The sequence below is a fragment of the Podarcis cretensis genome, assembly GCF_951804945.1.
Source record: "Podarcis cretensis genome assembly, chromosome: 5".
Taxonomy (NCBI): domain Eukaryota; kingdom Metazoa; phylum Chordata; class Lepidosauria; order Squamata; family Lacertidae; genus Podarcis; species Podarcis cretensis.
The window spans coordinates 64,536,385-64,563,007 of record NC_137174.1 but is presented as its reverse complement, the minus strand read 5'-3'; the positions used below and the strand labels follow the sequence as shown (position 1 = coordinate 64,563,007).

At 42.8% G+C, this 26,623-nt stretch overlaps 1 long non-coding RNA gene across 1 annotated transcript; it reads right to left on the bottom strand.

The window, feature by feature from the left end:
- Positions 1–14,340: 14,340 nt before the first annotated feature.
- LOC307216219 lies at positions 14,341–16,595 on the bottom strand. Its single transcript, XR_013839006.1, has 2 exons — positions 16,393–16,595; positions 14,341–14,724 (listed from the first exon to the last, which is right to left on the bottom strand). It is a non-coding gene; the product is annotated as an uncharacterized lncRNA (long non-coding RNA).
- Positions 16,596–26,623: the final 10,028 nt, after the last annotated feature.

Here is a 26,623-nt window from a genome sequence, read left to right as displayed (position 1 = left end):
CTCTTTCATGATGAGTTGTCATCCATAGTTTAAAGTAAAAAAGGTAAGGGGACCCCTGACCGTTAGGTCCAGTCGTGGCCGACTCTGAGGTTGCAGCGCTCATCTCGCTTTTTACTGGCCGAGGGAGCCGGCGTACAGCTTCTGGGTCATGTGGCCAGCATGACTAAGCCACTTCTGGCAAACCAGAGCAGCGCATGGAAATGACGTTTACCTTCCCACCAGAGCGGTACCTATTTATCTACTTGCACGTTTGACATGCTTTTGAACTGCTAGGTTGGCAGGAGCAGGGACTGAGCAAAGGGAGCTCACCCCATCGCAGGGATTCGAACTGCCGACCTTCTGATCAGCAAGCCCTAGGCTCTGTGGTTTAACCCACAGCACCACCTGTGCCCCATAGTTAAAGTAGAAGTTGACAAATGTGTCCTCTTTTTTGCTCTTCAAAATGTGTCAACCCTAGTTCTTCCTGGAGTGGGGAACCTTTCTGGTCCAGCAGACCTGATTGCCATCTGACCCTACCTCCATGGGCCAACTTCGACAGGTGTGTGAGACAACCACCTCTCAGTCACCAGACATTTTGGGACGTCAGGTGGGTTGTCCAGCCCACCTGCCAAAGTCCCTTGTGCAGCATTTCTCAACAGTCAGCTGGTTGTAAGGCACTTTGGAATTGTAGAGCAAGGGGCTTTGCCAGCCCCGATGCTCAGCAAAGCTGATTTCTGCAGGGACTGGTTGCAAGATCAAGTGTCTCAGGAGTTTAACTCCCCACCCATCAGGTAACAGGTGGTGATTCAACCCTGCTTGCTGCAGGGATCAGCTGTGCAATTGGATTCCCCAAGGGGGAACTAAGTCATGCAGCTGATCCAGCCACATCTCTTCCTGCTCCCACACTAAAAGTCACAAAGGTCAGACATGCTGAGCATGGTTTTGGTTAAACAGCTTGTGGGTCAACTTGGGACCTGTGCATGAGGTTCCCCATGCCTGCAATGTGCCATTCGAAACACAGCCATCCTGTGAAATTCACCCTTCTCCAGGTTTTGCAGCTCCCCAGCAAGCAGAACATGCACAAAAATGCACACGCTAAGCTAAATTGTGCATAAAATAGAAATATTGTGAAAATAATATAAAAAGAGATGGATCGGGGAAGACGGCTCTGTAAAAATGTGTATATTTACAGGGAAAACTGCATACGGAATGTGCATATTAGGAGGAATTCACACTAAAATGCTCTTTAAAGAAATAAAGAAATCACAAACTGGTGTGGAAATGTGGAGAACTGAACTTAACACTGGAAAAATGAGAAACTGAGGGAAACTGAAATTGGCAGATATGTCAATCCCTAGTGGAAGTGAACTGAATACATACTCCTAGCAGACAATCAATCTGCTGTTCCACAGCAGACTTCTAGAGAAAGGAGCCCCAAGATCCTTTCCACATTCAGCTTACTCTGTCTTTTTTTAAAAAAAAACAACCCCCAACACTTCACCTTTTTCTTTATACACATGCATGCACACGCGCACATGCACACACACAAGATCTACCTCATCATAGCTTCTTTTACCTTTTAGAATGATCCCCAACTATTCCCTAGCCATTAGCTCCCACTGAAAACACATCAGCTAACTACATTGAGCCATTAATTTGAAATCCGCTTAAGAAAATAGGTGGCCAGCTAGGATGGTCAGTATCTTAACCAATAGGGCTGCAGCTGTAATGTGACACATCTGTTATCTGCATGTGGAGCCCTGTGGTGTGTGTAAGTTAACAACTGGGGACCAGTGGGTGACTGGATGTTGGAATAGACGGCCTCATGGTTCTTTTCAGTGATTCTTTCACAGGCAGTGAAATGTCTGGAGCTGCCCCTTAGTGTGTGTTGTGGAGGGGGGGTGGATATTTACTGGATGTCAAACAATCATGTAATGCACATTAACAATGTGGGCAGAAGTTGACACAAAAGAACATGCTGGGAAGATCAAGATTTTATCATCAAACTGGCTTTGAATCTTCTTCTGTATCTTCTTAGACAGCTCTTCTGATTGAGTCCACAGTTCACTTTTGCAGCAACTCGACGAAGTCTGGCATTTAACCTGCAGACAGAAAGAAAAAAGAATCTAAGCCCACCCAAAGATGAAAAGCCGGAATATGAAAAAGAGGAGACCTCTAAAAATGAAAATGAAAATCAAATGTACAACCTCTGCTGGCATCTCACAATGATCTACTAGCTCTTGGTTACTCATAAATACTTACGAAAGCACTTCAAGAGCCATAATTTGCATAGTTATAACATCTCATAAATAATTCTAAGAGCTGGTGTTTAATGATCTGACCTATATTGTGGTGAGATTTTGCTCGTTACATATGAGTTCATCAGAATAGATGCAATGGGTATCCCTGGCTGCTGAGCTGCTGTCAGGAGACCTAGATAGCAGTTTGATATGTACCCAACGTGAGTAAGTACTGGTGACTATATATCAGCATTTGTAACTTAAGGATAATGGAACTATCTAAAGAAGAGTCCATTCTGTGAAGGTATGTCCATTTGTTGCCTATATCTTCCAAAACCACAGTAACTGAACTGGGAATGCCCAGTGCCTGTGATCTTCTGGATCCAGATGTCAATAATAGTGGCTTAGGGGTTGAATTTAGTGGTTCTGTCCAGTATCAATATTACTTCACAAATTCTAGTATGCTTATCAAAGCTAAGTGGAATCTACACGCATATAAAAAAAGTTCTGAAAATGCCTTTTCAAAAGCATTTTTAAAAATATGTTGAATTTCCCATAAGGTTCACCATCACCATCTAGTGCCGCATTGTATATTGCACGTAAAACATACAGTACTTAAAACGTTTTATTTGCAGCTGTATAGCTGAGTCACTGGAGTCCTCTGATACTTTATTTTGACCCACAAATGTGTAAGTTGTCAGCACACAGATCCAATGATGAAGTGAGAACTCAAACAAATATCCAAGCATAAAAAAATGCATTCTATTTCTAGATCAGGAGTAGGGACCTTGTGGGCCTCCAGATGTTGCTTAACTACAACTTCCATCATCTCAGATCATTGACCAAGCTGGCTGGAACTGTTGGGAGTTGAATGAGTTACATGGTATGTCCCACAGAGGAACTTACGGTCTGCAAATAAAAACATCCTGAAGATCCCAGGCCACAGAGAGGTAGGCTGGCCTCAACTAGAGCCAGGGCCTTTTCGGCCGCAGCTCCAATCTGGTGGAACGCTCTGTCACAAGAGACCAGGGCCCTGCGGTACTTGACATCTTTCCGCAGGGCCTGCAAAACAGAGCTGTTCCACCAGGCCTTTGGTCAGGGCACAGCCTGACCCCCCTCCTCTGGCAATCTGCATAGAATTTTGCTTATTGGTTGCCATAAATTTGATTTTAATTAATTTTATAATGAAATGTTTTTAGAATCGTTGGATTATTTTGATTGTTGTTAGCCGCCCTGAGCCCAGCTTCGGCTGGGGAGGGCAGGATATAAATAAAATTTATTATTATTACTATTATTATTATTATTATTATTATTATTTGAAGGGGGTTAAAAAAAACACCCAGGTCCACCACAGATATTGTGCCTAGCTTCTCCAACATGGCCCAGATCACTTATTAAGGGATCTGGAAATGGAGGGGGCCTTACTGCTGAGTTCTGGGATTCATCAAATATTTGGGATGGGGCAGCTGTGCTGGGTCTAGTTGTCAGTGCAACTACCTGTTGTTGCCTTCCTGCTGCAGTAGATCCAACTGCAAGGACCTGTTTCATCCAACAGATTATTCTTGTTTGGTTGTGAATGCTGTATAAGAACAAAAAACATCCTACCTTTTACAGTACAGTGGTACCTCGGGTTAAGAACTTAATTCATTCTGGAGGTCCGTTCTTAACCTGAAACTGTTCTTAACCTGAGGTACCACTTTAGTTAATGGGGCCTCCCGGTGCTGCTGCACCGCCACCGCACAATTTCTGTTTTCATCCTGAAGCAAAGTTCTTAACCCAAGGTCCTATTTCTGGGTTAGCGGAGTCTGTAACCTAAAGCATCTGTAACCCGAGGTACCACTGTACATCAATTTATAGCATGGCTAATGCAGTGCTATATTGATAAAAGTTCATCTTGAGGAAGTGGGAAGAAAAAGGCAGGTTAGGGAGTGTGCTGAGTTCAAGGCCGGTCCTACCAATAGGCAGACTGAGGCAGCTGCATCAGGCAGCTGATAGTGAGTGAACAGAACTGTGCATGCCATGCAGCCCTGCACTCCCAATGTTAGCTTGCTGCCTTCAGGTACTGTGGAAGCCAATGTCAAAGTAAGTTTCATCTGCCAGACTGGTTGGCTTTTGAGCATGGAATAGGAAGAGGCATCATCTTGCCCCTTGTCTCGGGGAGCAGGGATGCAGTTATGATATCTGAGTGAGAAGTGGGATGGTAGAATGTGAAAAAGCAACATCCTTCCCATATTTCCACCTATAATAGAGCTTATGGAGAAAGGGTTATGGTGCTTGTTGTAAAAGCCCTCTGGGAATCCATAGATTTCAGTCCTGTGATAGATGGACCAATGGGATCCTTAGCATCAGGGTAATGAATCAGGATAAAATAGCTTCCTGTGTAAACCACACCCATTTACATTTATGTACCATGAAATCCTAAACGTTTTGTCAAGAGGAAGTTATATTCAGTTCAATGGGGATTACTCACAAGTGAGCAGGTACAGGATTACGGGCTTAAAGGAAACTGGCTGACAAGGAACCAGTTTTGAGCTCTACCCATGTTGCAAGACCAAGTCTGTCTTGTCTGCAACAAGCAATATCGCCGAAAAGGAGGCAGAGATAAGATACCACCCTGCCCCCCTCCAACGGTTGCAACACCCCCTTGATGGTAATCATGACTCAACTGTATTCCCATTTTATTAGCTCTCCTCTCTGCCCCCCTCCCAAATGCCAAATGACTGTAAGATGCCTTGAGCTGTGCAGGCTGGAGTTAATGAAGAATATGCTTGACCTTTGCAGCTGCGACGATTAAAGATTAGAGAGAAAAGTGGGGCAAGAAAGGAACCCCCCCTCCCCTGGCTGCGGTGATGGCTGCCCAGCTTGTTATGAATCCACAACAATGATTAGACGGATCATAGAGGCTGTGCAGGGAGGCTGGTTTACCTCAGCCAATTAGCAGGCCGAGCAGGAATAGTAATTAAGGCGGCTTTTGTGTTTTGTTGTGTTGGGCCACCCCTCCTGTTTACTAGCAGCTAGGCATCCCTTTTTTTCTTTTTGTGGCGCTGCAAGGCTTTGACACCCCACTGTCTGGAGAGAAGCTGTTTACTCTTGATGCTGTGTTGGCTCTTCTATCTCCCTCCCTCCCTCTCTACAAATAAATAAATAAGTAGATTGTCGTGTTTTACGAAAATATAATTGCAGTGATTGTAAATGAGGGATAGAAGCAAAAAGGTAATTACAGGCATTGGTGGGCATGCAGGGAGGAGAAGGAGGGGTGCTTGGTAGCTTTCCAGGGCACCAGAGTAATGGCTATTGGCTTCTGCAAAATTATCAGCGCTGGGGGAGGAGGATATTGTAAACCACCCCTCCCGCACTCGCTGATGTTCCATGTTTATGTACCAGATGGGGAAGATCCCCTCTCGAAACTCCAAATTAGCCTTAATCAAGCTATGACCATTCATGTCATGCTTATATATTTCAGGATCAGAGTAGTGGGAAGGCCATGGAGTTGATTTCTTTCAGATGTTTAGAATAGCTGGGAGGGGTTTTGCACACCACAAGACATTTTCAGAATTCTGGATTTAAATTTTCATTGTGGGGCAGGAAACGCAGGCACACCCTGGGCTTAGTATCCGTCTGTGGTGACTCTCGTGTTGATCAGATGAGATTGAATGTGTACAGTCATACCTCAGGTTAAATATCCTTCGGGATGAATATTTTCGGGTTGCGCTCCGTGGCGATCCAGCAGTTACTTCCAGGTTTCGCCACTCGTGCATGCGCAGACGCTCAAAATGACGTCACACACATGTGCAGAAGCAGCGAATTGTGACCCGCGCACATGCAGATGCAGGGACGCAGGTTGCATTTGCTTCAGGATGTGAACAGGGCTCCGGAATGGATCCCGTTCACATCCAGAGGTACCAATGCACATGGCTAAGCTATAACCAGGGTGCTCCGTCACGTGTCCGATTTAGCCTGCCATCAAAAAACCTTTATGGAAGTCCTTTGTGTGGCATGTCACATTGGGATCTAGGTGGGCAGGGAACAATTTCGGATTCTCTCTGTTTCGGTTTCACTAATACAATTCATTTTTGTATTTTATTTTCATTATTATATGCATTTGACGCACAATTTATCCTAGTATGTATATTTTGCACACATTGTTTGCTTGGTGAACTGCACTGCAAAATGAAGAGGGGTGCAAATTTCAAAGGATGCCTTTTGTTTCAGTTCACATATTGTTTCAGAAAGTGCAGTTTATGTAGGCTTGCTTTTAAATGTGTACTGAATTGAATTCCCTCCACCCACCCTTAATACTGAAGGCTTAAATGACCACTGTGCTACATACAGGTAAACAACAGAGTGAAATCAGAGAGTAATAGCATTTCCATATGGTTTTCATAATCTGTGTGCAAACTACATGGCAACACTGCAGTGGGTAACAGACCTTAGCAGGACTTCTTGAACTTATATCAATCAAATTAAATGAGACATACCACAGGGCATATATTTGTGTTTTGCTACATTTTTCTAAGAAGTGATTCACTCAATTTTAGTCCTGTTGTAATTATCAGTGTTGTTATGTATATGAAGTGCCTTTAGCTCTTGGGAAAACATTAAATAAATTCTAACTGTTGCTATTATTAACATCAGGCCCATGATGAGCAGTAAACTTGTGTGATTGTTCCACTACATGGTAAGATGGCAGCTCGCCACGCTACTCCATAATATTGCTGTTAGGAAGTGTTCCCTGTGGTTTTTCTCCTGTTCTTAATTGGAAGCCTTCCTATTAGTTTTTACTTGCCATGCAGCAATAAATAATTCCGCTTCTTCGCGGGACGTCTTAGAAATTTTAAATATTCACGATCTTATCATGCATCTCTTTGCTGAGCAAGACACAGATTGTTCTTTACATCCCATCCCAATCATTCCTTATAATAATTTTGTGCATCTATCGCTTCCCTCCAATCTGTCAGTTTCCTTCTCACCAACAGAAGGTGCCCAGTACCATTTGTAACACGGGTGCCCACAGCAGGTCAGATTGGGGACTGGTGTGGCAAGCAGAGAGGTAAATCCTCATCTTTGGAGATATTACTCTCTTGCTTTGGCAGTCTCCAAACTGCATTTCCCTTATAGGGGAGAGAGCGGGCAAGAGAAAGAAGGAGAAGCTATTTATATTGTTATCCGTAGTGTTTTGCATAATCACTTTAATGTAGTACAATGACTACAACATAACTGGGGAACAACTTCATTCAAACAGATAATGCTGTGGGACATGATCTATTTGTTCCATTCAATATTTACCAACTTGGTGTTGCTCTTGAAAGGGGACTCTGCATTATGGAGGTTCAATACCTTTTTGGACAAGGCTGTTAAAATACAAATCAAACACAAACTGGGTGTGTGTTTTTCCTTCCTTGTTATCTTTTAAACCACCATGAAAATTCATGTAAGTACAGTGTGGGATGGAAGTGCATGGAAGGATACATAAATGTATCTATGGGAGGTCATCCGCCTCTCCTTTTCCTCCTCCTCCTCCAGTTCCTCTTTCTGGCTTTTAGATACTTGGGTAGGGTGGCCCTTTTACGACTCTCTGATTGTTTTGAGGGACCCTCTTGTTAAGGTTCAGGCTGACATATACAAACCTAGGCGTACACATTTTATCCCTAAATACGTATTTAAATACATATTTTATCCATGTGCATTTCTAAATTTATTTTATCCTCAAATACACATTTGCAATTGCATTTAGGTTTGTTTCCCCCCACTCCCCAATAGCCAAGAAGGGTGTGTACTAGAAAATTTGGAGCAGTGAAAAATCTGAAGGATAATGATGCTATGAGCCATGTATTTGCCAGGGTGTTCGTGTGCAAATTAATTCAGTTTGCCTAGAAAGGTGAAGGAAACAAAGGTATCCTCCATCCCTAAAGCCAGCAACATCTGGAGGGTCACAGGTTCTGCCTCTGTGCTCTAAGCCTTCTGCAACAGGTACCATTCCCCTTAACTCCACTGCACATCTGCTCAGATTTGACTGTGCCATGCTAGGAGGAGATGAATTTTCAAAAGATCCATAAACACCAAAGAGAAGAGATCTCATGACAGCAATCGTTACCAGGATAGATCAGTTCTTGCAAGAGAGACATTATTTCGACAATCTGTTGAATATCATTTAAGAGGTTGACTATGTTGAAAGCTTGCAGTTATTAGAAGCTCATTTGTTTCCATTGTTGACTCAACAAGTATTGTGTGTGATTTCCCCTGAGTTGCATCAATGTTTTCCATTTTAATGTGCAACTCCTTTAGACACTTTGGGAATGCAGGAGGCAGTCCCCAGAGGACAAGACAGTTAATTATTTCAAATGGATCAATACATCGATTGATTTATCAGATGATAAACAGGGGATGCCTTCTTTGGGGCTATGAATATTAATTGATTTGACAGAATAAACCTTGGTAAAACAACAAGTAGGGGCATCAGGGCATCACTGTATTAATTAGACATGCTGAAGCAGCCTTTAACTGTTCCTGAAGTTTAATCAATATACTACATTTGAGTCCCCAAAGGCTTATAAAAAACAGACTTTGAAATCCTTTAAATTGTTGCTTCAATGAGGTTTTAGAAGTTTCATGTATTCTTGTGCTTGTGGGCTATCTTTTGCTTCCCAAAATCAATAATGACCCAGATGGTTATATGGTTTATTTTGTTGTTTGTATCACACATGAGAAAGAGAGAAAAAAGCCACTACTTTTGCTTTATAATAGCAATTGTAATCTTATATATCCATGATCTGCTCATTGCTTTCTGCCAGTTTCTATATTCAGTAAATGATTTGTAGTGAGGTGAAGTGTTACTTAAATCATATTGCTCCATAGGCACACGCGCCATCCAGCCTTTGATTTAATACTTGATGAAATGTAAGGATGCCGCAGTATTTTAATGACCAAGACACAGTAAAAAAAAAAAAAAAAAAGATTGTTGGAGGCAGGAGAGCAACTTGCCCAGAACAGAGAACAGGCAAGAGGAAGCTGTGACTCTCCAGACATTGCATTAACAGTGCCACGGGGGACAAAATGTGATGGTCACTGCCTGTGAACAGAGCTCAGCGACTACTTGACTCCCAGCCCACTGCAGCACCTATCTAGTGTGAGATAGAAATTTTGCAAAATCCATTATGAGTAAGGCCAAGGGGATGCCCTGGCCATAAAACCAGTAAGAACCAGATATGAGGGAACCTAACTGAGTGCTAGGGACGCAGGTGGCGCTGTGGGTTAAAGCCTCAGCGCCTAGGACTTGCCGATCGAAAGGTCGGCGGTTCGAATCCCTGCGGCGGGGTGCGCTCCCGCTGCTCGGTCCCAGCGCCTGCCAACCTAGCAGTTCGAAAGCACCTCTGGGTGCAAGTAGATAAATAGGGACCGCTTACCAGCAGGAAGGTAAACGGCGTTTCCGTGTGCGGCTCTGGCTCGCCAGAGCAGCGATGTCACGCTGGCCACGTGACCCGGAAGTGTCTCAGGACAGCGCTGGCCCCTGGCCTCTTAAGTGAGATGGGCACACAACCCCAGAGTCTGTCAAGACTGGCCCGTACGGGCAGGGGTACCTTTACCTTTACCTTTTAACTGAGTGCTAGAGAAAAAAAACAGTTCCACATCAGAGGCAAGGAAGGCTCTGCATGTAGAGCAAAAAAAAAAAAAAAAAAAAAAAAAAATTGAGCTGAGTAAGTGTTTTCAAGGGCTGTGGCTGGATGAGAGATGGTGGAGCAATAGGGTAGCAGAAGATGGTTGGAGAAAGGCGAAGATGGCGTATGCATATTTATCTTATAGAGGGTGTGTGTTAATGGATATGCTCTCACAGATTTTTTTGGACTCTGCATTGTAATGCATTACTGAATGAAAGTCTAATTGGGGTTCTGCTTTAAGCTTCTGCATTGAACCCCCCCCCCAAGGGAATTTGCTCCCATAACTGCTACGTAAGGTTGCTGGTAATGGAGGAAAAGGCTAGCGGCTGCCTCAGTGCTGCTACTGCTGCTGCTGATAGGTCCAAGTGGTGATGGGCACTGGGAAGGGCTTCAGGGGCAGCCTTTGCTGGGCCTCCCAAAAGTCAGCATCCATTCTGCTCCTGAGCAAGAGTGCAGCAATCAAAGCAAAAGCGGTGAGGATCATCTAAGAAATGATTTTACATTGGGAGAGAAATCCAGGTACATTGGGAGAGAAATCCAGGCAGAAAACACAGGGAGCAAACTTCACAACCACTGCCATCCACCTTCCAGCACTGACAAAAGTGAAGGTCCAACCAGGTGCCCAGGCTTCTAAATTGGCAGCTTACTTTCATCTCTGCTTCCCACATTTTGAATTTAGCTTTCCGTTATTTTTTATTTCAAAAAGATCGTTGCAGACTGCAAGCTCATGAAAAATATAAAAGCAGTTTACCGCGACATATGTATGATTAAAAAAACCACAGAAAAATAAAATAAAACCAGGGATCATCAGCTCACTATGAAAGAAGTTTCCTTCCCTTTGCAGTGGACAGCAGAGAAGTGTCGAACATTCAACCCCTCTTCATGCATTTCTCATGCAAAGAAACAGCATAGGGACTGAGCAGGGGCACTTTTATAGCCTGGCCCCTGAGGTCATGTGGTTTCACCCAGCTCTTCCTATCTTATATCTATATCTATACTCCTCTATACCTATATCTATACTCCTCTATATGATTTAGAACACTGGAAGACAAGGCTACCAATCATGCAGGGAGTTCACATGTATTTAGAAAGGGCTCCCTGCTTCTGAAGTTATCCTGTGAATCTAGAGAGGTTGCACCATGTTTATCTGGAGCTGGAGTTTCTCACCACTCTAGGTGTGTCGGTTCTCCTGAACTTGCAGCCTCCTCGAGCAAGGGCTGGTGTCATATGTGGTGCCTCCCTGTGAATCTTGTTGGAGCAGGATCATTATCTTCCACTGGGGACTTATTTATTTGTGGTCCAATCCTCATAGGAAGGTGGTGCAGCATTTTTTTTTTTTAAAAAAGCTAAAGGTAAAACAAATCAAGGAGCGTGGCATCCAAAGATGGAGTCTTTTCTCTGAGTACTATTTGCCTTTCCAGTTATATGTAAATACTCTGGTCTCCTATCTACATGGATCTTTGAATTATAATGCTTAAATTACATTTTAGTCCTTGCTGAACATTTTAAACAGCCTTGTATAACTGTCATGAAAATGTACCATTCTAGGCAGAAAATCTATGTTAATTCAATTCTTTGCTCTGATGTTATTGGTGGCAAGGGGAGTAAAGGCATTTCACTCTCTTCGTCAAATAGTGGTTACTTGACCCTAGGCAAATAGATCCTGGTAGGGCTGATTTGAGGGTTTGCTTTACAAACGAATCTGCAAAGCTGCATGTGGAATCCAGTGATTTGGCATATGTGCCCTGTGTATTTATTTTGCTTCAATATTTGATCAATACACGGTTCTCCAAACCCAGTGTAGATTTTTTCAGCTGTGTTCTGTACTGAGGGGGCCTGTACTTTCCCCCCCTGGTTCTTTCTTTGATGACTCTGTGTTGATTTTCTTTGGTTATGGTTATCACATAGGTGACTCGAAAGAAGCCTGAATTGAAAGTCAGCTCCTTCTGCCTCCTGGCCCTGAATAATCATAGTTTGACTGACAAATTTCAGATGTCTTCCTAATGAAAGAGCAAGTGTAAATCTAGCATTGCCTGCCTTCTGTTGTGTAACATTCCCCATTCCTGCTCACCTTATCTGTTGGGCAGTGTTGCCATTGTCTGTCTTGAGATAGACAGATCAGAAATTTGGAGTGGGGTCCCAGCATACTGTTCTTTCCCACCATTTAAAATTTAGCATGACATGATGATACATTGATTAAAAAGCCACAGTTTCATATACAAGAGGGACTGCAGTGTTAAAAAGGAACATTAGTTTTCTTGGTCATAAGGCTATCCCTTCTCTCCCAATTTCTAATTCAATAAACCTCAAGTCTGAATTCTGCCTTACTGTGAGTCAGCATAACAATTTATATCCCCATTCCCTGCTGCCACTGCCCATCTTCTGAAGTGCAGGGTTTAGTTTGCTTCTGCCTGTGGATCCATTCTCTCCCTTTTAGTCTTAGAAAACATTTTCAACTACCATCTGCTGCTAATTTTTGCAAATGACTGCATGTTCTATTGATCCATTTCAACGTGGTCTTTGCTTCTCATTCCCCAATGCATTGCTGTTTGCAATTTATTTCACAGCCCTTTTAGTTCCACATATTCAGATGTGTGCTTTGCTCTCCCTTATGCGACTACATTTTAAGATATTAATCACCCACGGCAATGCTTAGCCCTCCTCCTCAAACTGCTGTTGAAAAGGGCCATTAAAAAGCTTAAGGGATTCCTATTTAGCTGCTTTATTGTCCAACATTATTTCTCATAACACTTTTGGTAAAATAATGGCAGAGCATATTCCAGTGTTATGATTTTAGCAGCTTTATTGGCATTACGTTTTATGGGTGAAAAGGACTGGTTACCACGTTGTATGTGAAACACTGTTTGCATCATGCTTCCTTGCAAGGGACCTACAATATTTGCATTGTTTGATATTCCTACAATTACAATGTTTTCCCCCCAATGACTGAATACTAAGCTTGGTCTTTTAGTTAACTGCCATTTTTCTTTGCCTCTAAATTCATAGAATGTTCAAATTGTAGAGTTGGAAGGGACCCACAAATGTCCAGATTAGCTCCTTCTACTGTAAATTATTACAGACTCCTTGCTATCTGAAACAATCCCTTCCTTGGCCATTGAGTAACGTAGACCCCTGTGTTTCTTGAATAACACTGGTGTCATCAGAAATTATCTAATATACCAAAGCTGCAATCCCATGAAAACTGACCTGGGAGTAAGTGTTTTTGAACTCAGTGGGGTTTACTTCTGAGTTGAGGCAGGGGGAAATTCAGTTCCTCTGTAATCCACACTTTTCAAAGCAGCATGAGTTCAAACTCAGTCATGTGAACAAAACTGCATATAGTAGGGCAAAGTGTGAGTAAAAATGAACATGTTCGTGAAAATAACACACAAAAGTATAATATTGTGGAAAATTTCTTTGGGAAAATGGGAAATTGCACAGAATAACATTTATTTAAGTAGAAATCTTCATTAAAGTGCCGATGAATTTTCAAGAGGAAATTTTTCAAACGAAAACTCACCAACTGCTGGAGAAATGCAGATAACTGAACATAAGACTGAAAACATGAGAAATTGAGAGGAACCAAAATGGACAGATTTGTCCACCCTAATACTGCCAAGTTTCCAAAAATCTATGTTGGAGAAGGAGAAAGGTGGAAGATCAGGTAGCTCACCTATGCAGACATGAGATGGAGCCCTTTTCTGCCTCCTTTTCCAAAGTAAGGTCTTTTGGGAGGAGGAGCATGAGAAGGGGAGTAGCAGGGAAGGGGGAAAGCCACACTTCAGCCAAGCCTTTTGAGCATTCCTGCTGAATGCTTGAAAAAGCCTTGATGTGTTCTCTTGGGCATTCAACAGGAAATACTCAAAAGCCCAACTTGTTGTTATTGTTAAACTATCAGTAGTCCAAGATCCTTGCTGATCTACTAAGAATCATCCCAGGACCTATCAGTAGATCCTAAACTACCTCCTGCCCATCCATGCTTAGTGGTGAGAAACTCCTGAACATAAGTGTCTGTGTATGAATTTCAGGTTTACTGTTTTACTCTGCATTCCTTTGGGAAAGGCCATGTAAACACAACATCATCACCTAGTCCTCCATGGACAGCCACTGTGGAAAGTGGGGCACCCATCAAAGAGGCTATGCAGAGCTGGCAAATCTGGGGGCCACTATCCCTGCATTTCCCACAGCTTGTCCCCTTAAATGCAAATATTAACCTTGATCGGATCAGACTCCCTCCTTGGATTTGTTTCAAAGGTAAAACAGCAGCAGCAGCACCAACACACACCCCTTCATACTCAATATGATACACATGTATTTTAAATTGCAATATCTAAACCCCAGCAGAAAAAGTTCCAAAAGCCACAGCCCTGAGCTGCTATCCCATTTCTATTTTGCCCTTGCCCAGGAACAGCAGCAGATGGGAAAGATTCTTCAGTATAGCTGTACAATGCCTCTGAAATTGTCAGTATAATGGCAAACAGAACATCATCTTTAATCAGCTGCAGCAAACCTCCTTTTCCATCTCCAAGGCCTTCTGTAGAAGAGGGACAAGACAGGTTTGTCCATTAGCTTCAAAGCCATTCCATTGGGTGGCATATGGATGGCAGACTGAGGCTGGCCAGCTTGCATCAATCTAGTTTTTCCTCTGCGTCTTTCTCCAACCCATTGCCTTTCCATTCATCTGGCCTGCAAACCCAGCCCATTCATATTGCTAATAGATGAGTCCTCATTATCTGGCCATGAGTGCAAGAAAGAAGTGTGCCGGTCCGAAAGGGGAGTGCCATTTTCTGGGTAGGCTCTGTGCCTCTCCTGTGCTGCTAATCCATCTCTTTGTGGAGAAAGGCCCCTTGCTGCAAAGAAACAATACGACTTGCATGTCATCATTAGTCTGAAAATTATAAAAGAAACCTTCCATCAGTATTGGCACAATTACCTTCCCATTCGCCTGCTCCACCTCATTAAAAGGAAAATGTTACAATTATGGCAGAGACGGGAGGAGCAGATTAATGTTCTGTTTCTAATGCATTGATGAATTGGCACTTAGTCAAAGAGATTCTTCTTTATTTTAAATGAAAGCCTGTCTTGTTTTCACACAAAAAATGTGTTATAAATAACACAAAGATAGGGAGACTCCCCTTTATTAGGGGCCCCTTGGCTGTGAATCTGTTTTCTTGATTAGCTCTCAGATAAGATGTGAAGAATAAGAAGCCGGTTAAAAGGAATCATTCAGCCTTCCTTATGGGAGAATTTCCAGAGGTAAAGCTAGGAGTTATTTGCCATATAGAATTATTGCAGACACATTCACTGGTTCACCCCTTATGCAAAACTGAACATTTTTTGAGTATGGAATAAATTACATGTCTTTTTGAAATGGTGTCTTTAGTGTGGAATGGGGCTTACTCCCAGGTAAGTGGGTATAGGATTGAGGTTTCATTTCTGATCTCAAAGGCTCAGGCTGAATAATAAAGGAAAACATAAATGTGTAAAAAAAAAAAAAAGGATAAAATGGTTAAGAGACATAACTTAGTGCCCAACATGACCTGTTTGCCAACAATAATAACAATATCCATTACAGCCTTCTTCTGGAACTTGTGTACATAGTTACATCCCCACCACATATGCTCAAAATATTCTAAGTCACTTTGACTCACTGCGGCAAAAAAGTAACCAATAAATTTAATAAATGAAAAAGTTGAACACTAGTGTGAGTGAAATATCGGACAGAATTGTTCAGTCCCTGCTTTGGAGCGAGCCCTACCCAGAATGAACAGGTTTCTCCTTACATTCCAGTTTTCAAAGTGTTAATGCACTCATTTCCCAAAGAAACAGAGATTGAAAGAAACAGTGCACATCTTTGGTTAAGAGCTTCTATTATTCAGTCCACATGCCCCTCGCCTCTGAGGTTGACCCTCACCCAGAATATGTGAGGGGCTGAGGGAACAGGAGGAAGCTCAGATCTTGTTGAGGGAATGCCAAACCATGGTTTCGTTTTACATGTGACCCACAGTATACCCAAACTGATTCAAAACAAAGTTTTCTTCCTATTAATGAGATAATAATTTGGGGTCAGTTTACTTCTGTGTTAATGCTGAATCAAATTTAAAGCTAATGAGAGAAAATGAGTTCCTGTGGTAAGTTAGTTATTCTTGGCTCCTAACTACCTCTGTGGGGAGCCATTTCAAGGCTTCTCAGTTCACAAGCTGTAGTTTTCATTAAAAGGAATCAGACAATTGGATTTTTATCTTTGCGTTTAGACCCCATTGAAGCAGATTTAGATAGCTGCCTTTAATTTTCTCCCCCACCTTTCATCTTAATTTTATCAGGGGATGTCCATGGCAAACACACAAACTTCAATCCTGAAACATTTACTTTGTTGGGAGGAATCAGAGGAACTATATGTGGCATGAAAACTGAACTCTGTGGTCACATTAAAAGGATATGAGAGTACCCCTTTAGTTAAATAGCAGAAAGTGGGGGGTGTCTACGATTATAATTCTACAATTTATTTGAAATGTTACCAGTTGCTAATAAGTTGGAATGCAGCTTACACAATCTACTTGACGATGTCTCCAAATGTGTCTTGCTGGGATCATCTTCCTCCTCCCCATTGCCCTGCCAGTTCATGACAATCTTGTTGACTAAAAGAGGGTCATCCCACTTTTTACTCATCCTGCCAGCTACCAATGAAAGTGTAGATCAATTCACAGGATTCACCAGCGATACTGTAGGGCACAGATGTTTCATAAGACAACACAGTACCAAGACAACATGGATCATATTTGTTTTTCCCAGACACCCAGGGAGGATTTCAACAGAAATGCTTTGTTTATAACAGCTGAATGCTCTCCCCTCTCCTGTCCCCTCCCCTGTGTGCTGTTCTGGGGGGTTCTCTAAGCCCCCCACTCCCAGAGCCAATTTAGTGGGACAAGAGGGAGGAAGCCCCATTGCATTACTGGAAGCCCTTGAACAGGCTTCTGCTAGTGGGACCAGTTAGCTGAATCTCGTCCATAATTCTCCCCATCTGGAAACTGGCCCGACAGACAAAGGGAAAATGTAGGTGCATTGAGAAGTAGAGAGAGAGTTGTACGTTAGTACAATTTGTGCCCTTGTACAATGTCATTACTGATCATGGGGCATATATATTAAGCTAACAGTCTCAGCTTCTAATTTCCCAGATTTGTGGAGCTTGAGCTACTACTCTAACTCTAATCAACATGAGACAACTTCTGGCAGGTTGTTTGATCATCGAAAGTATTTACTTATTGCAATTATTTATATTCTACTTTTTAAGATGCAAATCCTTCCATGATGGTTTGCAAGTAGCATGAAATTATAGTTTTAAAAAAACACAATAAGCAACATCAGCATGTCAAAAGCCAATCAGGATCCCTGCCAACCCCTGGCTGGTAGAATGGCTCTGTGGTGCATAAGGGAAAGTCCAGCTGGAAAGTCCAGAGCTGGATCAGGCTCTGAAGTGTTTATTGCCTCCCTCTCTCCTGCAATCCTCCCCATAGGGCAAGTAGTGGTACATAGCCCTTTGATATAAATGATAAAGTCCAGCTGGAGCAGCTCCTGAGATGGTTTTTGCTCCTCACACTCTCTCTTTCCTGGAATCCTCTCCATAAGACAGTTGAGGTAGATGGCACTGTAGGGGAGAAGTCCAGCTGAGGTGGTCTGCACCCAGGTTCCCCTCTCTACCAGGATGCTTCTTGCAAGGCAGCTGGTGGAACTTAGGGAGAAATCCAGCTGAAACGGTATCTGAGGTGGCCTCTACCTCAGAATCGGTCATTTTTCCTTTATGGATTGGTGGGCAAATGCCACTCTAATTTCTCAAGAATAAAAATTGCCTCTTACATTTTGTATTAATCAGTTATCATGGTCCTACAATGGCATTTATTATATTTCTATTGTATCACTCATTTGCAGCAACCCTCGGACTGTTTCAAAATGTCATGAAAACGTCACTCATGGGAAACATTCAAACTCTCATGGGAAACATTTAATTTATACAATTATTTTTATAGACTTGACCTTCATGTCTTTAGATGTTCTCTCCATTTCCCTTTATCTTTTTGTTGGAGTACAATACCGAAAAGAAAGAAGTACTCCACTGGGCTAAAGGTTACAGCTGCTTTCTAAATATGTGCTGCAAACACTGCGAGAATCTTTTAATGCTTGGTATAATTGCTCAGCATTAATTCAGTGGGTGAAACACTGAAGTGACCTATTCGGGCATTGAGAAATCTCGTTCCTGCGGTGCTGGGCAAAGCATGGCTTATATGATACTGCTATTAATTATGGCATGCTTCCATGGTACCTTTAACTGTGGGCATTAAAGATATTCAAAGCATTCACTGGTGCTTAGAAAGCCATATCTGTCAAAGCTCCCCCCCCCCCAAGTCTGTGAAAGCTGTAAAAGACGAGATTCCCTTTTATAAACCAATGAGTTTCCAGTATCTTCGGCCAGCAAAGAAAGAATCCCAGTCAAGAAACCTACCTTTCTCTTGAAATGGGTGCCTCCAAAGTTTTATTTGCTTTGTTTCATCAGCAAATCAGAACCCCCTTGCCCCCCTTGTTTCCCTGATTGGTGAAAGATATTCATCACGTTCTTCTTATTCATGAGATAACAGCCAGTGTGACATAGTGTGCTTAGAGCATTGGCCTAATACCCAGAAGACCAGGGTTCAAGTCCCCATGGCAGTCATGAAACTCAATGGGTGATTGTGGGCCAGTCACTCACTCTCTGCCTAACCTCACTCACAGGGAGTAGTAGAAAACGATGTACACCACTTTGAGCTCCTTAGAGGAAGGATGGGATATAAATGTATAAATAAATATTTCCTTTCCAATATCATGATCTCATCGATGAGTTACACCTGCTGAGCAGAGATGCGATTGCTGTCAAATTATGTTGTGCAAACAAAGTACAACTGTATGATGGCAAAAGTAGGCAATGTTTGGTGCCTCACCGCAAGGAGGAGCAGAATCTTAGCTTTAATAAAGACAAGGTGGCCAAGGGCTTTTCTTTTTCTTCATTAAGAAAAAATGTCTTGCTGTTGCTTCCATGGATGGCTTGTCTGCTCTCAGCAGTCCATCAGTCTTCTGGAACAGAATGGCCCATAGGAACAATGATGGTATGTCATAATAAAGATGATAATCAAACCTTCTTGGTGTCAGTACTCACTGATACAGAGCACAGGCTCCCCCCCCCTTGCTGCCAGTGGCAGCCATTTTGTGCTGGCACCTGCAACACTTTTATCAATATACAAGTTGATAAAGCACCCCCCTTTTTTAAACCAAAAGAAGCACTAATTATGATGGTTTGTGGCGTTCCATCTATTTACTTAGTACTTTGCAAAGAATGAGAGGTTGGTGAAACTGTTGGTTATCCCACAAAAACAACAAAAGAAGGGGTGGAAATTAAGGCTGAAATAAACCTGGGAAAGAATGGGTGATTATTTCCAGTTGCAGATCCCTTGGCTTGGATGTATTAGGGTTGGGTGCTGAGTTGAAAGGGTCTATTCCAAAGGCTTCATGGAAAAGTAGAGTTCTGTGAAGGGATTTAAAGAATGTAAGGGAGATTTTCTCACAGGGGCATACTTCTATGTTAAAATACATCTAGAATTTCATACACTGAGATAAACTATGCATTTGAAGCATTTTGTGGGAAACTATGTTTACTTATATATGATTTTTTATCTTTTTAAAACTAAAAACAGGTTATTGTGGGGAAAGGACAGAATGGACACCAGGGACCAGAAATAGACTGACCCATGCATCCCCAGGGGGTGGGCTGACTTTGTTGTTCCACCAGAGGTGTCCAGTAACACACAGGGAATTGTGTAAACTGGAGCCTTGGGAGAAATATGGTCAGGCCTGAGTTTCTAGGTGTTCAAACTCCAGCTGAACTTCAGTCAATAACAACAACAACAATGAATGAAATATGATGTGAGCTCTGACTTCAGGAGCAATTTTGTTCTCAGAGTAGTGAAGAACAGCAGTACCAACTATTTGATCTGAAATGAATGTTGAGAGAAAAAGCTGTGAAATGTTTCCTTAATTTTAAGTGTATTATCTGTTGCTAGGATGGGGGGGGGGACCTTAATTGCTATTCTGAAGGGTCTGCTATCAGGTGTAGACATGTAAACACACACCTACACAAACACACACACACATTTTATTTTGGCAGGTGCAAATCCTCTATGGGGAAAAAAATTATTCTAGCACCATAATGATGCTGTGTGTGTGTGTGTGTGTGTGTGTGTGTGTGTGTGTAAACTAATGTGTCAGTTATGATTGGGCTGAGCTGCAACAAAAAGGCATAGACCTGGTCAAATTGTCATTCTACCCATGCTGCTGTTGACATGTTTTATTCCTGTATGCAGACATTAATATACCAAAGCTATAAGTAAGTAAATCGGACTCAACAGGAGGGCATGCACTAGCATATTTCACAACTCTACTGGATTTACTGCAGAGCTTTGAATTCACAGCAACCTGGAAGGGGGGAAAGGCTAGACTGGCAAATAGACCTGAGATGTGTTTGCTAGAATGAATTTGAATTGACAAGTTCTTGCACAGGAAAAAAAGAAACGCCACCATGAAAACAAAGTCTCAAAATACTGGCAGTGAAAGGCTGTTTTATCTTTAAATCTTGGGCTTTCCTACCAAACATTTAAATGCCATAAAATGCAACGCAATGAAAAAACATGCATATGCAAATTCTATGGATGCAAAGTTGAGAAGTGCCCCAAAAGTGTTTTAAAGAATAATAATAATATGGATCAATTGGTTGTCATTCCCTTTCTATTCCAAATTCACCCACTAGAGGCAACATCCTAATTTTAACCCAGCAGCAATGAGGATTCAGTCCTTTGCAAGGGGGAAAGTGCTGTAATGTATCTACCACAATCTTGACAATAATGGGTGTTTTCTCTAGAATTCCAGGGATAATTTACAGAGTCAGGTTAAGTGTGACGGGACTCACAGCTTTCCTCATGATAAACTGCTGCCAGCATTTGATTGCTCATTTGTATGAAGCCATTATAACAGATCCACTATCACAAATCATCAAGATGTGATGAGAGAGAATGATCTGTGATAGCAAACCCTTCATAATGGTGCTACTGAATAAGCAATGGTGGGATAGCTACAGGTTATCCTGTGGAAAGCTCTCCGTTCTGACTGATAAGATTATAAAGTGAATTGGTCCTAAATAAAATGCTCCAATGGGCTGATAACCTAATGGGACCCAGATAGATATAGCATGGTTATTTCTCTGGGAAGGATATACCTGTCATTCCTACTGGCAGCAAAGGCACACCCAAATGTTGCAATGTCTGAGGAGGGGGAATGATGCTAAATTCTAGAACTGTGAATCCATGGATGCTTCCAGAAGGGTGTTTCATGTGGGGTTGATGCTCCTCAAATATGCAAGGTTTTTTTGCAAGAGCCACGTGGTGTCATTGTCGTCAAAATGCCAAGCCATATCTCCCCTCCCCTCATTTAACCCAGATTTACCCTTTCTAGGGAAAATACAATTAATCGAGGAAGAGAAAAAGTGTTGCCACTATGTTCCCACCTGCAATATCTCCACAACATTCATGATATTAAGCCCCAACCTAGAAGAACCCTTAGTGGGTGGAAGCACATGCTGCAAATCTTGCAGAGGTTTCTCACTAAAATGAATCCCTGTTATTTCAGGCCACATTAGGCCTACCTAGGCCTGCCTTTAATTTGCAGCATGCATAAATGAGGTGGAGTTCTTCAGAGCTGAGAAATGTACAGATCCAGTGTGGTGTGGTGGTTAGAGAGCTGGAATAGGACCTGGGAGACTAAGGTTCAAATCCCTGCTCAGCCATAAAGTGGTCAGCCACAGTCTCTCAGCCTAACCTGTCTCACAGGGTTGTTGTGAGGATAAACTGGAGTAAGGGAGAAGAAGAACCCACCTGGAGCTCCTTAGGGGAAAGGTGCCTGCAAAGGCCTCATATAGTTTGATGTTGGTTTTCCTTCCCTCTTTGGCTACTCCAGCAAAGCCGTGTGTGTGTGTGCAGGAATATAATAGGGAATACTTGATTCAAGAGACGTGAGGTACGGCAGGAGCACAGATGCTAATCTAGGTCTGCCATATGTCCAGGTTTTGGTGGACATTACAGGGATTTCAATGGTGCTGGAGGAGACTCTTGAGAGTCCCATGGGCTGCAAGAAGATAAAACCTATCCATTCTTAAGGAAATCAGCCCTGAGTGCTCACTGGAAGGACAGATCATGAAGCTGAGGCTCCAATACTTTGGCCACCTCATGAGTAGAGAAGACTCCCTGGAAAAGACCCTGATGTTGGGAAAGATGGAGGGCACAAGGAGAAGGGGGCGACAGAGGACGAGATGGTTGGATAGTGTTCTTGAAGCTACCAGCATGAGTTTGACTAAACTGTGAGAGGCAGTGGAAGACAGAAGTGCCTGGCGTGCTCTGGTCCATGGGGTCATGAAGAGTCGGACATGACTAAACAACTAAACAACAACAACAGGGATTTCAAAGGCAGATTTAACATCTGCTCATCAATTTTGGGGGTGTCCTGGTTTTTACTTTTTGAAATATGGCAACCCTAGCCAATGCATGCAAGCACTCAAGGCCTATTGCTGTAGCCCCATACCATCTTGCCCCATGCATCAGAAGCAGGTGCAGATAACCTAGTCCAACCATTTCAAGGACTGGCTTGGATGACTGATGAGGGATCCAGCAAGGAAGGCAGATGGGGAGCCGCTAGAAAGTAGAGAAGGAGCAGGTCTGGCTGTGAAAACCAAAGTGATAAATTGAGTTCATATCAAGAAGAAAATTACAGTGTTGTCCACAATGGACCCAGGAGACAGGTTTTGCGAACAAAGTTCCTGGGAGCTAGGTTGATGGGTTTCATCAGCAACAGCCACTTACTCACTGAGCTTTTATTTTTATGTGTGATGGTGCTGTTCTCACCACTGTGGGAGACAACTCTGCATACAGGATGGAGGAACAAAGTTGGAGGTGTTTTTCAACAAGGGGCAGCCCCAGTTTTCTCATGTGTGTGAACGGAGCCACTGCATCAGAATAAAAGTCTACAAAATAAAGCTGTTGATGTAACAGAGTGGGAGCAAATGTTAACAAGCCTGGAAAACAGGAATGTAAGAAGGCATTGTTTTCCTTTCTGCTCTGTATTCATTGCATGCAACTTTGCTTCTTTTCTGCTGCACTTCACCTTCTGCCCAACACCATGTTATTTGTCTCACTGTCTGCTGTAGTGAAATTATGTAAGTTACATAATTAATTATGTACATTATGTAAGTTGCATTGCCATATGTTCTTTGAACCCATTCATTTCAGCGCACAGGAAGTGTGACGCAAATAGCAAGGGGGAATATACCCATTTAAATATTGTTTGTGGACTGCAAGGAACAACAGGGGTGAATACCAACTGTATTTCCTGGATTGATTTGTGTTCTAGGCATTGGAAAAATAAGTGAACTTTGGCCATTTGCAGTCCCGTTTCTGTTTCATTTAGCATTTTCAGACAGTCCAAATGGAGCCATTATTACATAGTAATATATATATATAAAGTGCCAGCAGCAGAGTTTTTAGGTTTTGATGTGCGTATACACACTGCATCCAGACTAGCAGCCATTGGATAGAAGTGGGCTGATATTAGCAGTAATGATGTGGTACATACCACATGTAAGGTGCTACATACCTTCAAAACTATACTACAAAGTCAGGCAAACGTAGCATGGGGAAAGCCCCAGGCACAAACTCTGCATTGAAGCCCAGCTTTAGAGGCAATGCCATTTCCTTTATGGAACATAAAGCCGCTTGTTCAAATGTGAGAAAGAAGCACCCCTTTGTGTGATGCTTTGGTGTCTGTCCCACAACGCCTTATTACAGCGAAACTGAAGCTCACAGCCTAACATGGAGATTGCTGTGCTTTTGTGTGATAGGAAATGGAGGGTTTGAGGGCATGGGTTTCACGAAGGTGAAGCAGATGAGCTCGGCATCTGTCAAGAGAAGAAAGGGGGCAGTTCCTGGAGCAGCATGAAGGGGTGAATTCTCCAGGCACCTCTGCCTGGCAGCCTAGACTGAAAAGCAGGGCCACGTTTCCTTCAAGGAAGCCACCGAAAAAGCAAAAGAGGAGAGTTAATGGACTTGATTGAGCAACACGGAAGACGAGGGGAAATTGCTGAGGCAGCTCCATTCTGTGTCTTTGAACATTAGACTTTGAAAAGTGGTAGAGAAAATCTAAAGGAATTAACAAGGACTACTGGGAAATTACTCAGGAAGAACTTCGAGTGTTCTTGACTTTGACAAACTTTATACAGGGAGAGGTGTTTGCCCATGTCCACATGTATGTGCTGCAAAAATTATTTTCTCTTGCTTTTGGAGAAAAGAGGTGGGTTTTTTTTTTTGTAAGCTACTTAGAGGTTATATTCCCAGTCAAGCAATATAATTTTTGGTAATATAAAATAAATATGAACATAGTAAACAAGTAAATAAAATAAAATATGGGCTGAGAAATATGCGTTCCTTTCCACCCCACCCCAGAGATCTGCAAATGTGGGGATCACATGCACCCTGTATACTTGGAGGTGAGGAAGAGAAATACAAAATGGGAAGCTTCAATATTGTGTTGTATGAAGGGGCATTGGTGGACATAGAGAAAATCCCTGGCCTTGGGCCCAGTCTGATGACTGATTCAATTTGGACTAGTCATCTCTCACCCTCCTCTGCAAAATGCAATAAATAGTACCAAGCTTCATGTCTTTCATGGAAGCTGTGAGGATTCCTAACATGATGTGTGCATAGTGTGTGTGTGTGTGTGTGTGTGTGTGTGTTTAAAACCACTTTTTTTAAATCCTAGGCATACTTTCCTGGGAGTTAGCCTCACCAAACATGGTGGAGCCCACTTCCATGTAAATGTGCATAGGGCCAAATTGAAGTTATCTGCACAGATATTTAACTGCGTATCACATGTGCAGCCAGGATAGGGAAGGGAAGGGGGAGGAAGTTTCCCAGTATTTGTTATTAATTTTCGTTAGACAACGAAAATAGACACAGAATAGAAGCAGCCTCTTTAGAAAGCAACAACCTTCACTAGAAAGAGGAGCCAACATTGCTTCTAATGGGGGTGGGGGCAAACTGTTATACACCTATGTCTATATTTTGACATCTAAATAGGCACCTCATTTCCATGAACACTTGAGTGCTTGTCAGACCCTATTTTCCTTGAACTGCTGTGATCAATACTTGTGTAAATGGGACCATTTCCTCGTTTGTCTAGGTAAGGATTTAAAAGCCTGTTTAGCTGGCAATTTCAGAAAGCTTTCCCCTCTGCTTTAGAGTTAAAATCATAGGATGTTAGAACTGTAGAGTTGGAAGGGACCCTGAGAATAACCTAACCCCCTGCAATGCAGGAATCTCAAGTAAAGCATCCATAACAGATGGATATCCAACCTCTGCTGAAAAACCTCCAAGGAAGGAGAGCCTACCACCATCCGAGGGAGTCTGATCCACTGTCTAACAGCTCTTACTGTCAGGAAGTTCTTCCTGATATTTAGTCAGAAACTCATTGCTTGTAACTTGGTTGGGGTCCTATTCTCCGGAGTAGGGGAAACAAGCTTGCTCCATCTTCCATGTGACAGCCCTTGAGATTTTTTTGTGGCGCTTTAGCAGAAATGCTCAGAGTTCCAGGTTCTTCAGTGCAGTATATTTATTGTGAGCTATATATACAAATAGGGGACGCAGGTGGCGCTGTGGGTTAAAGCCTCAGCGCCTAGGACTTGCCAATCGAAAGGTCGGCGGTTCGAATCCCTGCGGCGGGGTGCGCTCCCGCTGCTCGGTCCCAGCGCCTGCCAACCTAGCAGTTCGAAAGCACCTCCAGGGGCAAGTAGATAAATAGGGACCGCTTACCAGTGGGAAGGTAAACGGCGTTTCCGTGTGCGGCTCTGGCTCGCCAGAGCAGCGATGTCACGCTGGCCACGTGACCCGGAAGTGTCTCCGGACAGCGCTGGCCCCTGGCCTCTTAAGTGAGATGGGCGCACAACCCCAGAGTCTGTCAAGACTGGCCCGTACGGGCAGGGGTACCTTTACCTTTACCTTATATATACAAATATCTACAGGCTACAATACACGAGCAGTTCATACAGTCAAACAGAGTACCTGGCTGCACCTTAAGGCAAATAGGAAGACCTCTAACTCTCTCTCTCTCTGACCACACTCCTCTACACCACCACCCTTACTGCTGGACAGGTTTCCCTTTTAAACCGATGACAGCCAATCAACTGACAGCACATTACTGCTTAGTCATTCTGACCCAGCACTTCCAGAGAAAGTATTGCAGGCTGATTGCATCAGCCAGTTGCATCAGCTAGCAAACTCAAGCCTGCAGACTTACTGTCTCACACAGCATTATGTGAATTCTGATAATTTGAAGATGGCTATCATATCTCCTCTCATTCTCCTCTTTTCCCAGCTAAACATTCCCAATTCCCACAACTGTCCTTCATAAGGCTTGGTTTCCTGAGACTTGATCATCACGGTTGCCCTCCTCTGCACACAATCCACCTTGTTAATGTCCTTCTTAAATTATGGCACCCAGAACTGGACACAGTGCTCCATGTGGAGTCTGACCAAGGCAGAATAGAGTGGAGCTACTACTTCTCTTCAGCCGGACCCTATACTTCTGTGTTTGTTTGTATTTAAATAATTTTTATTAAAGATTTTCCTTGTC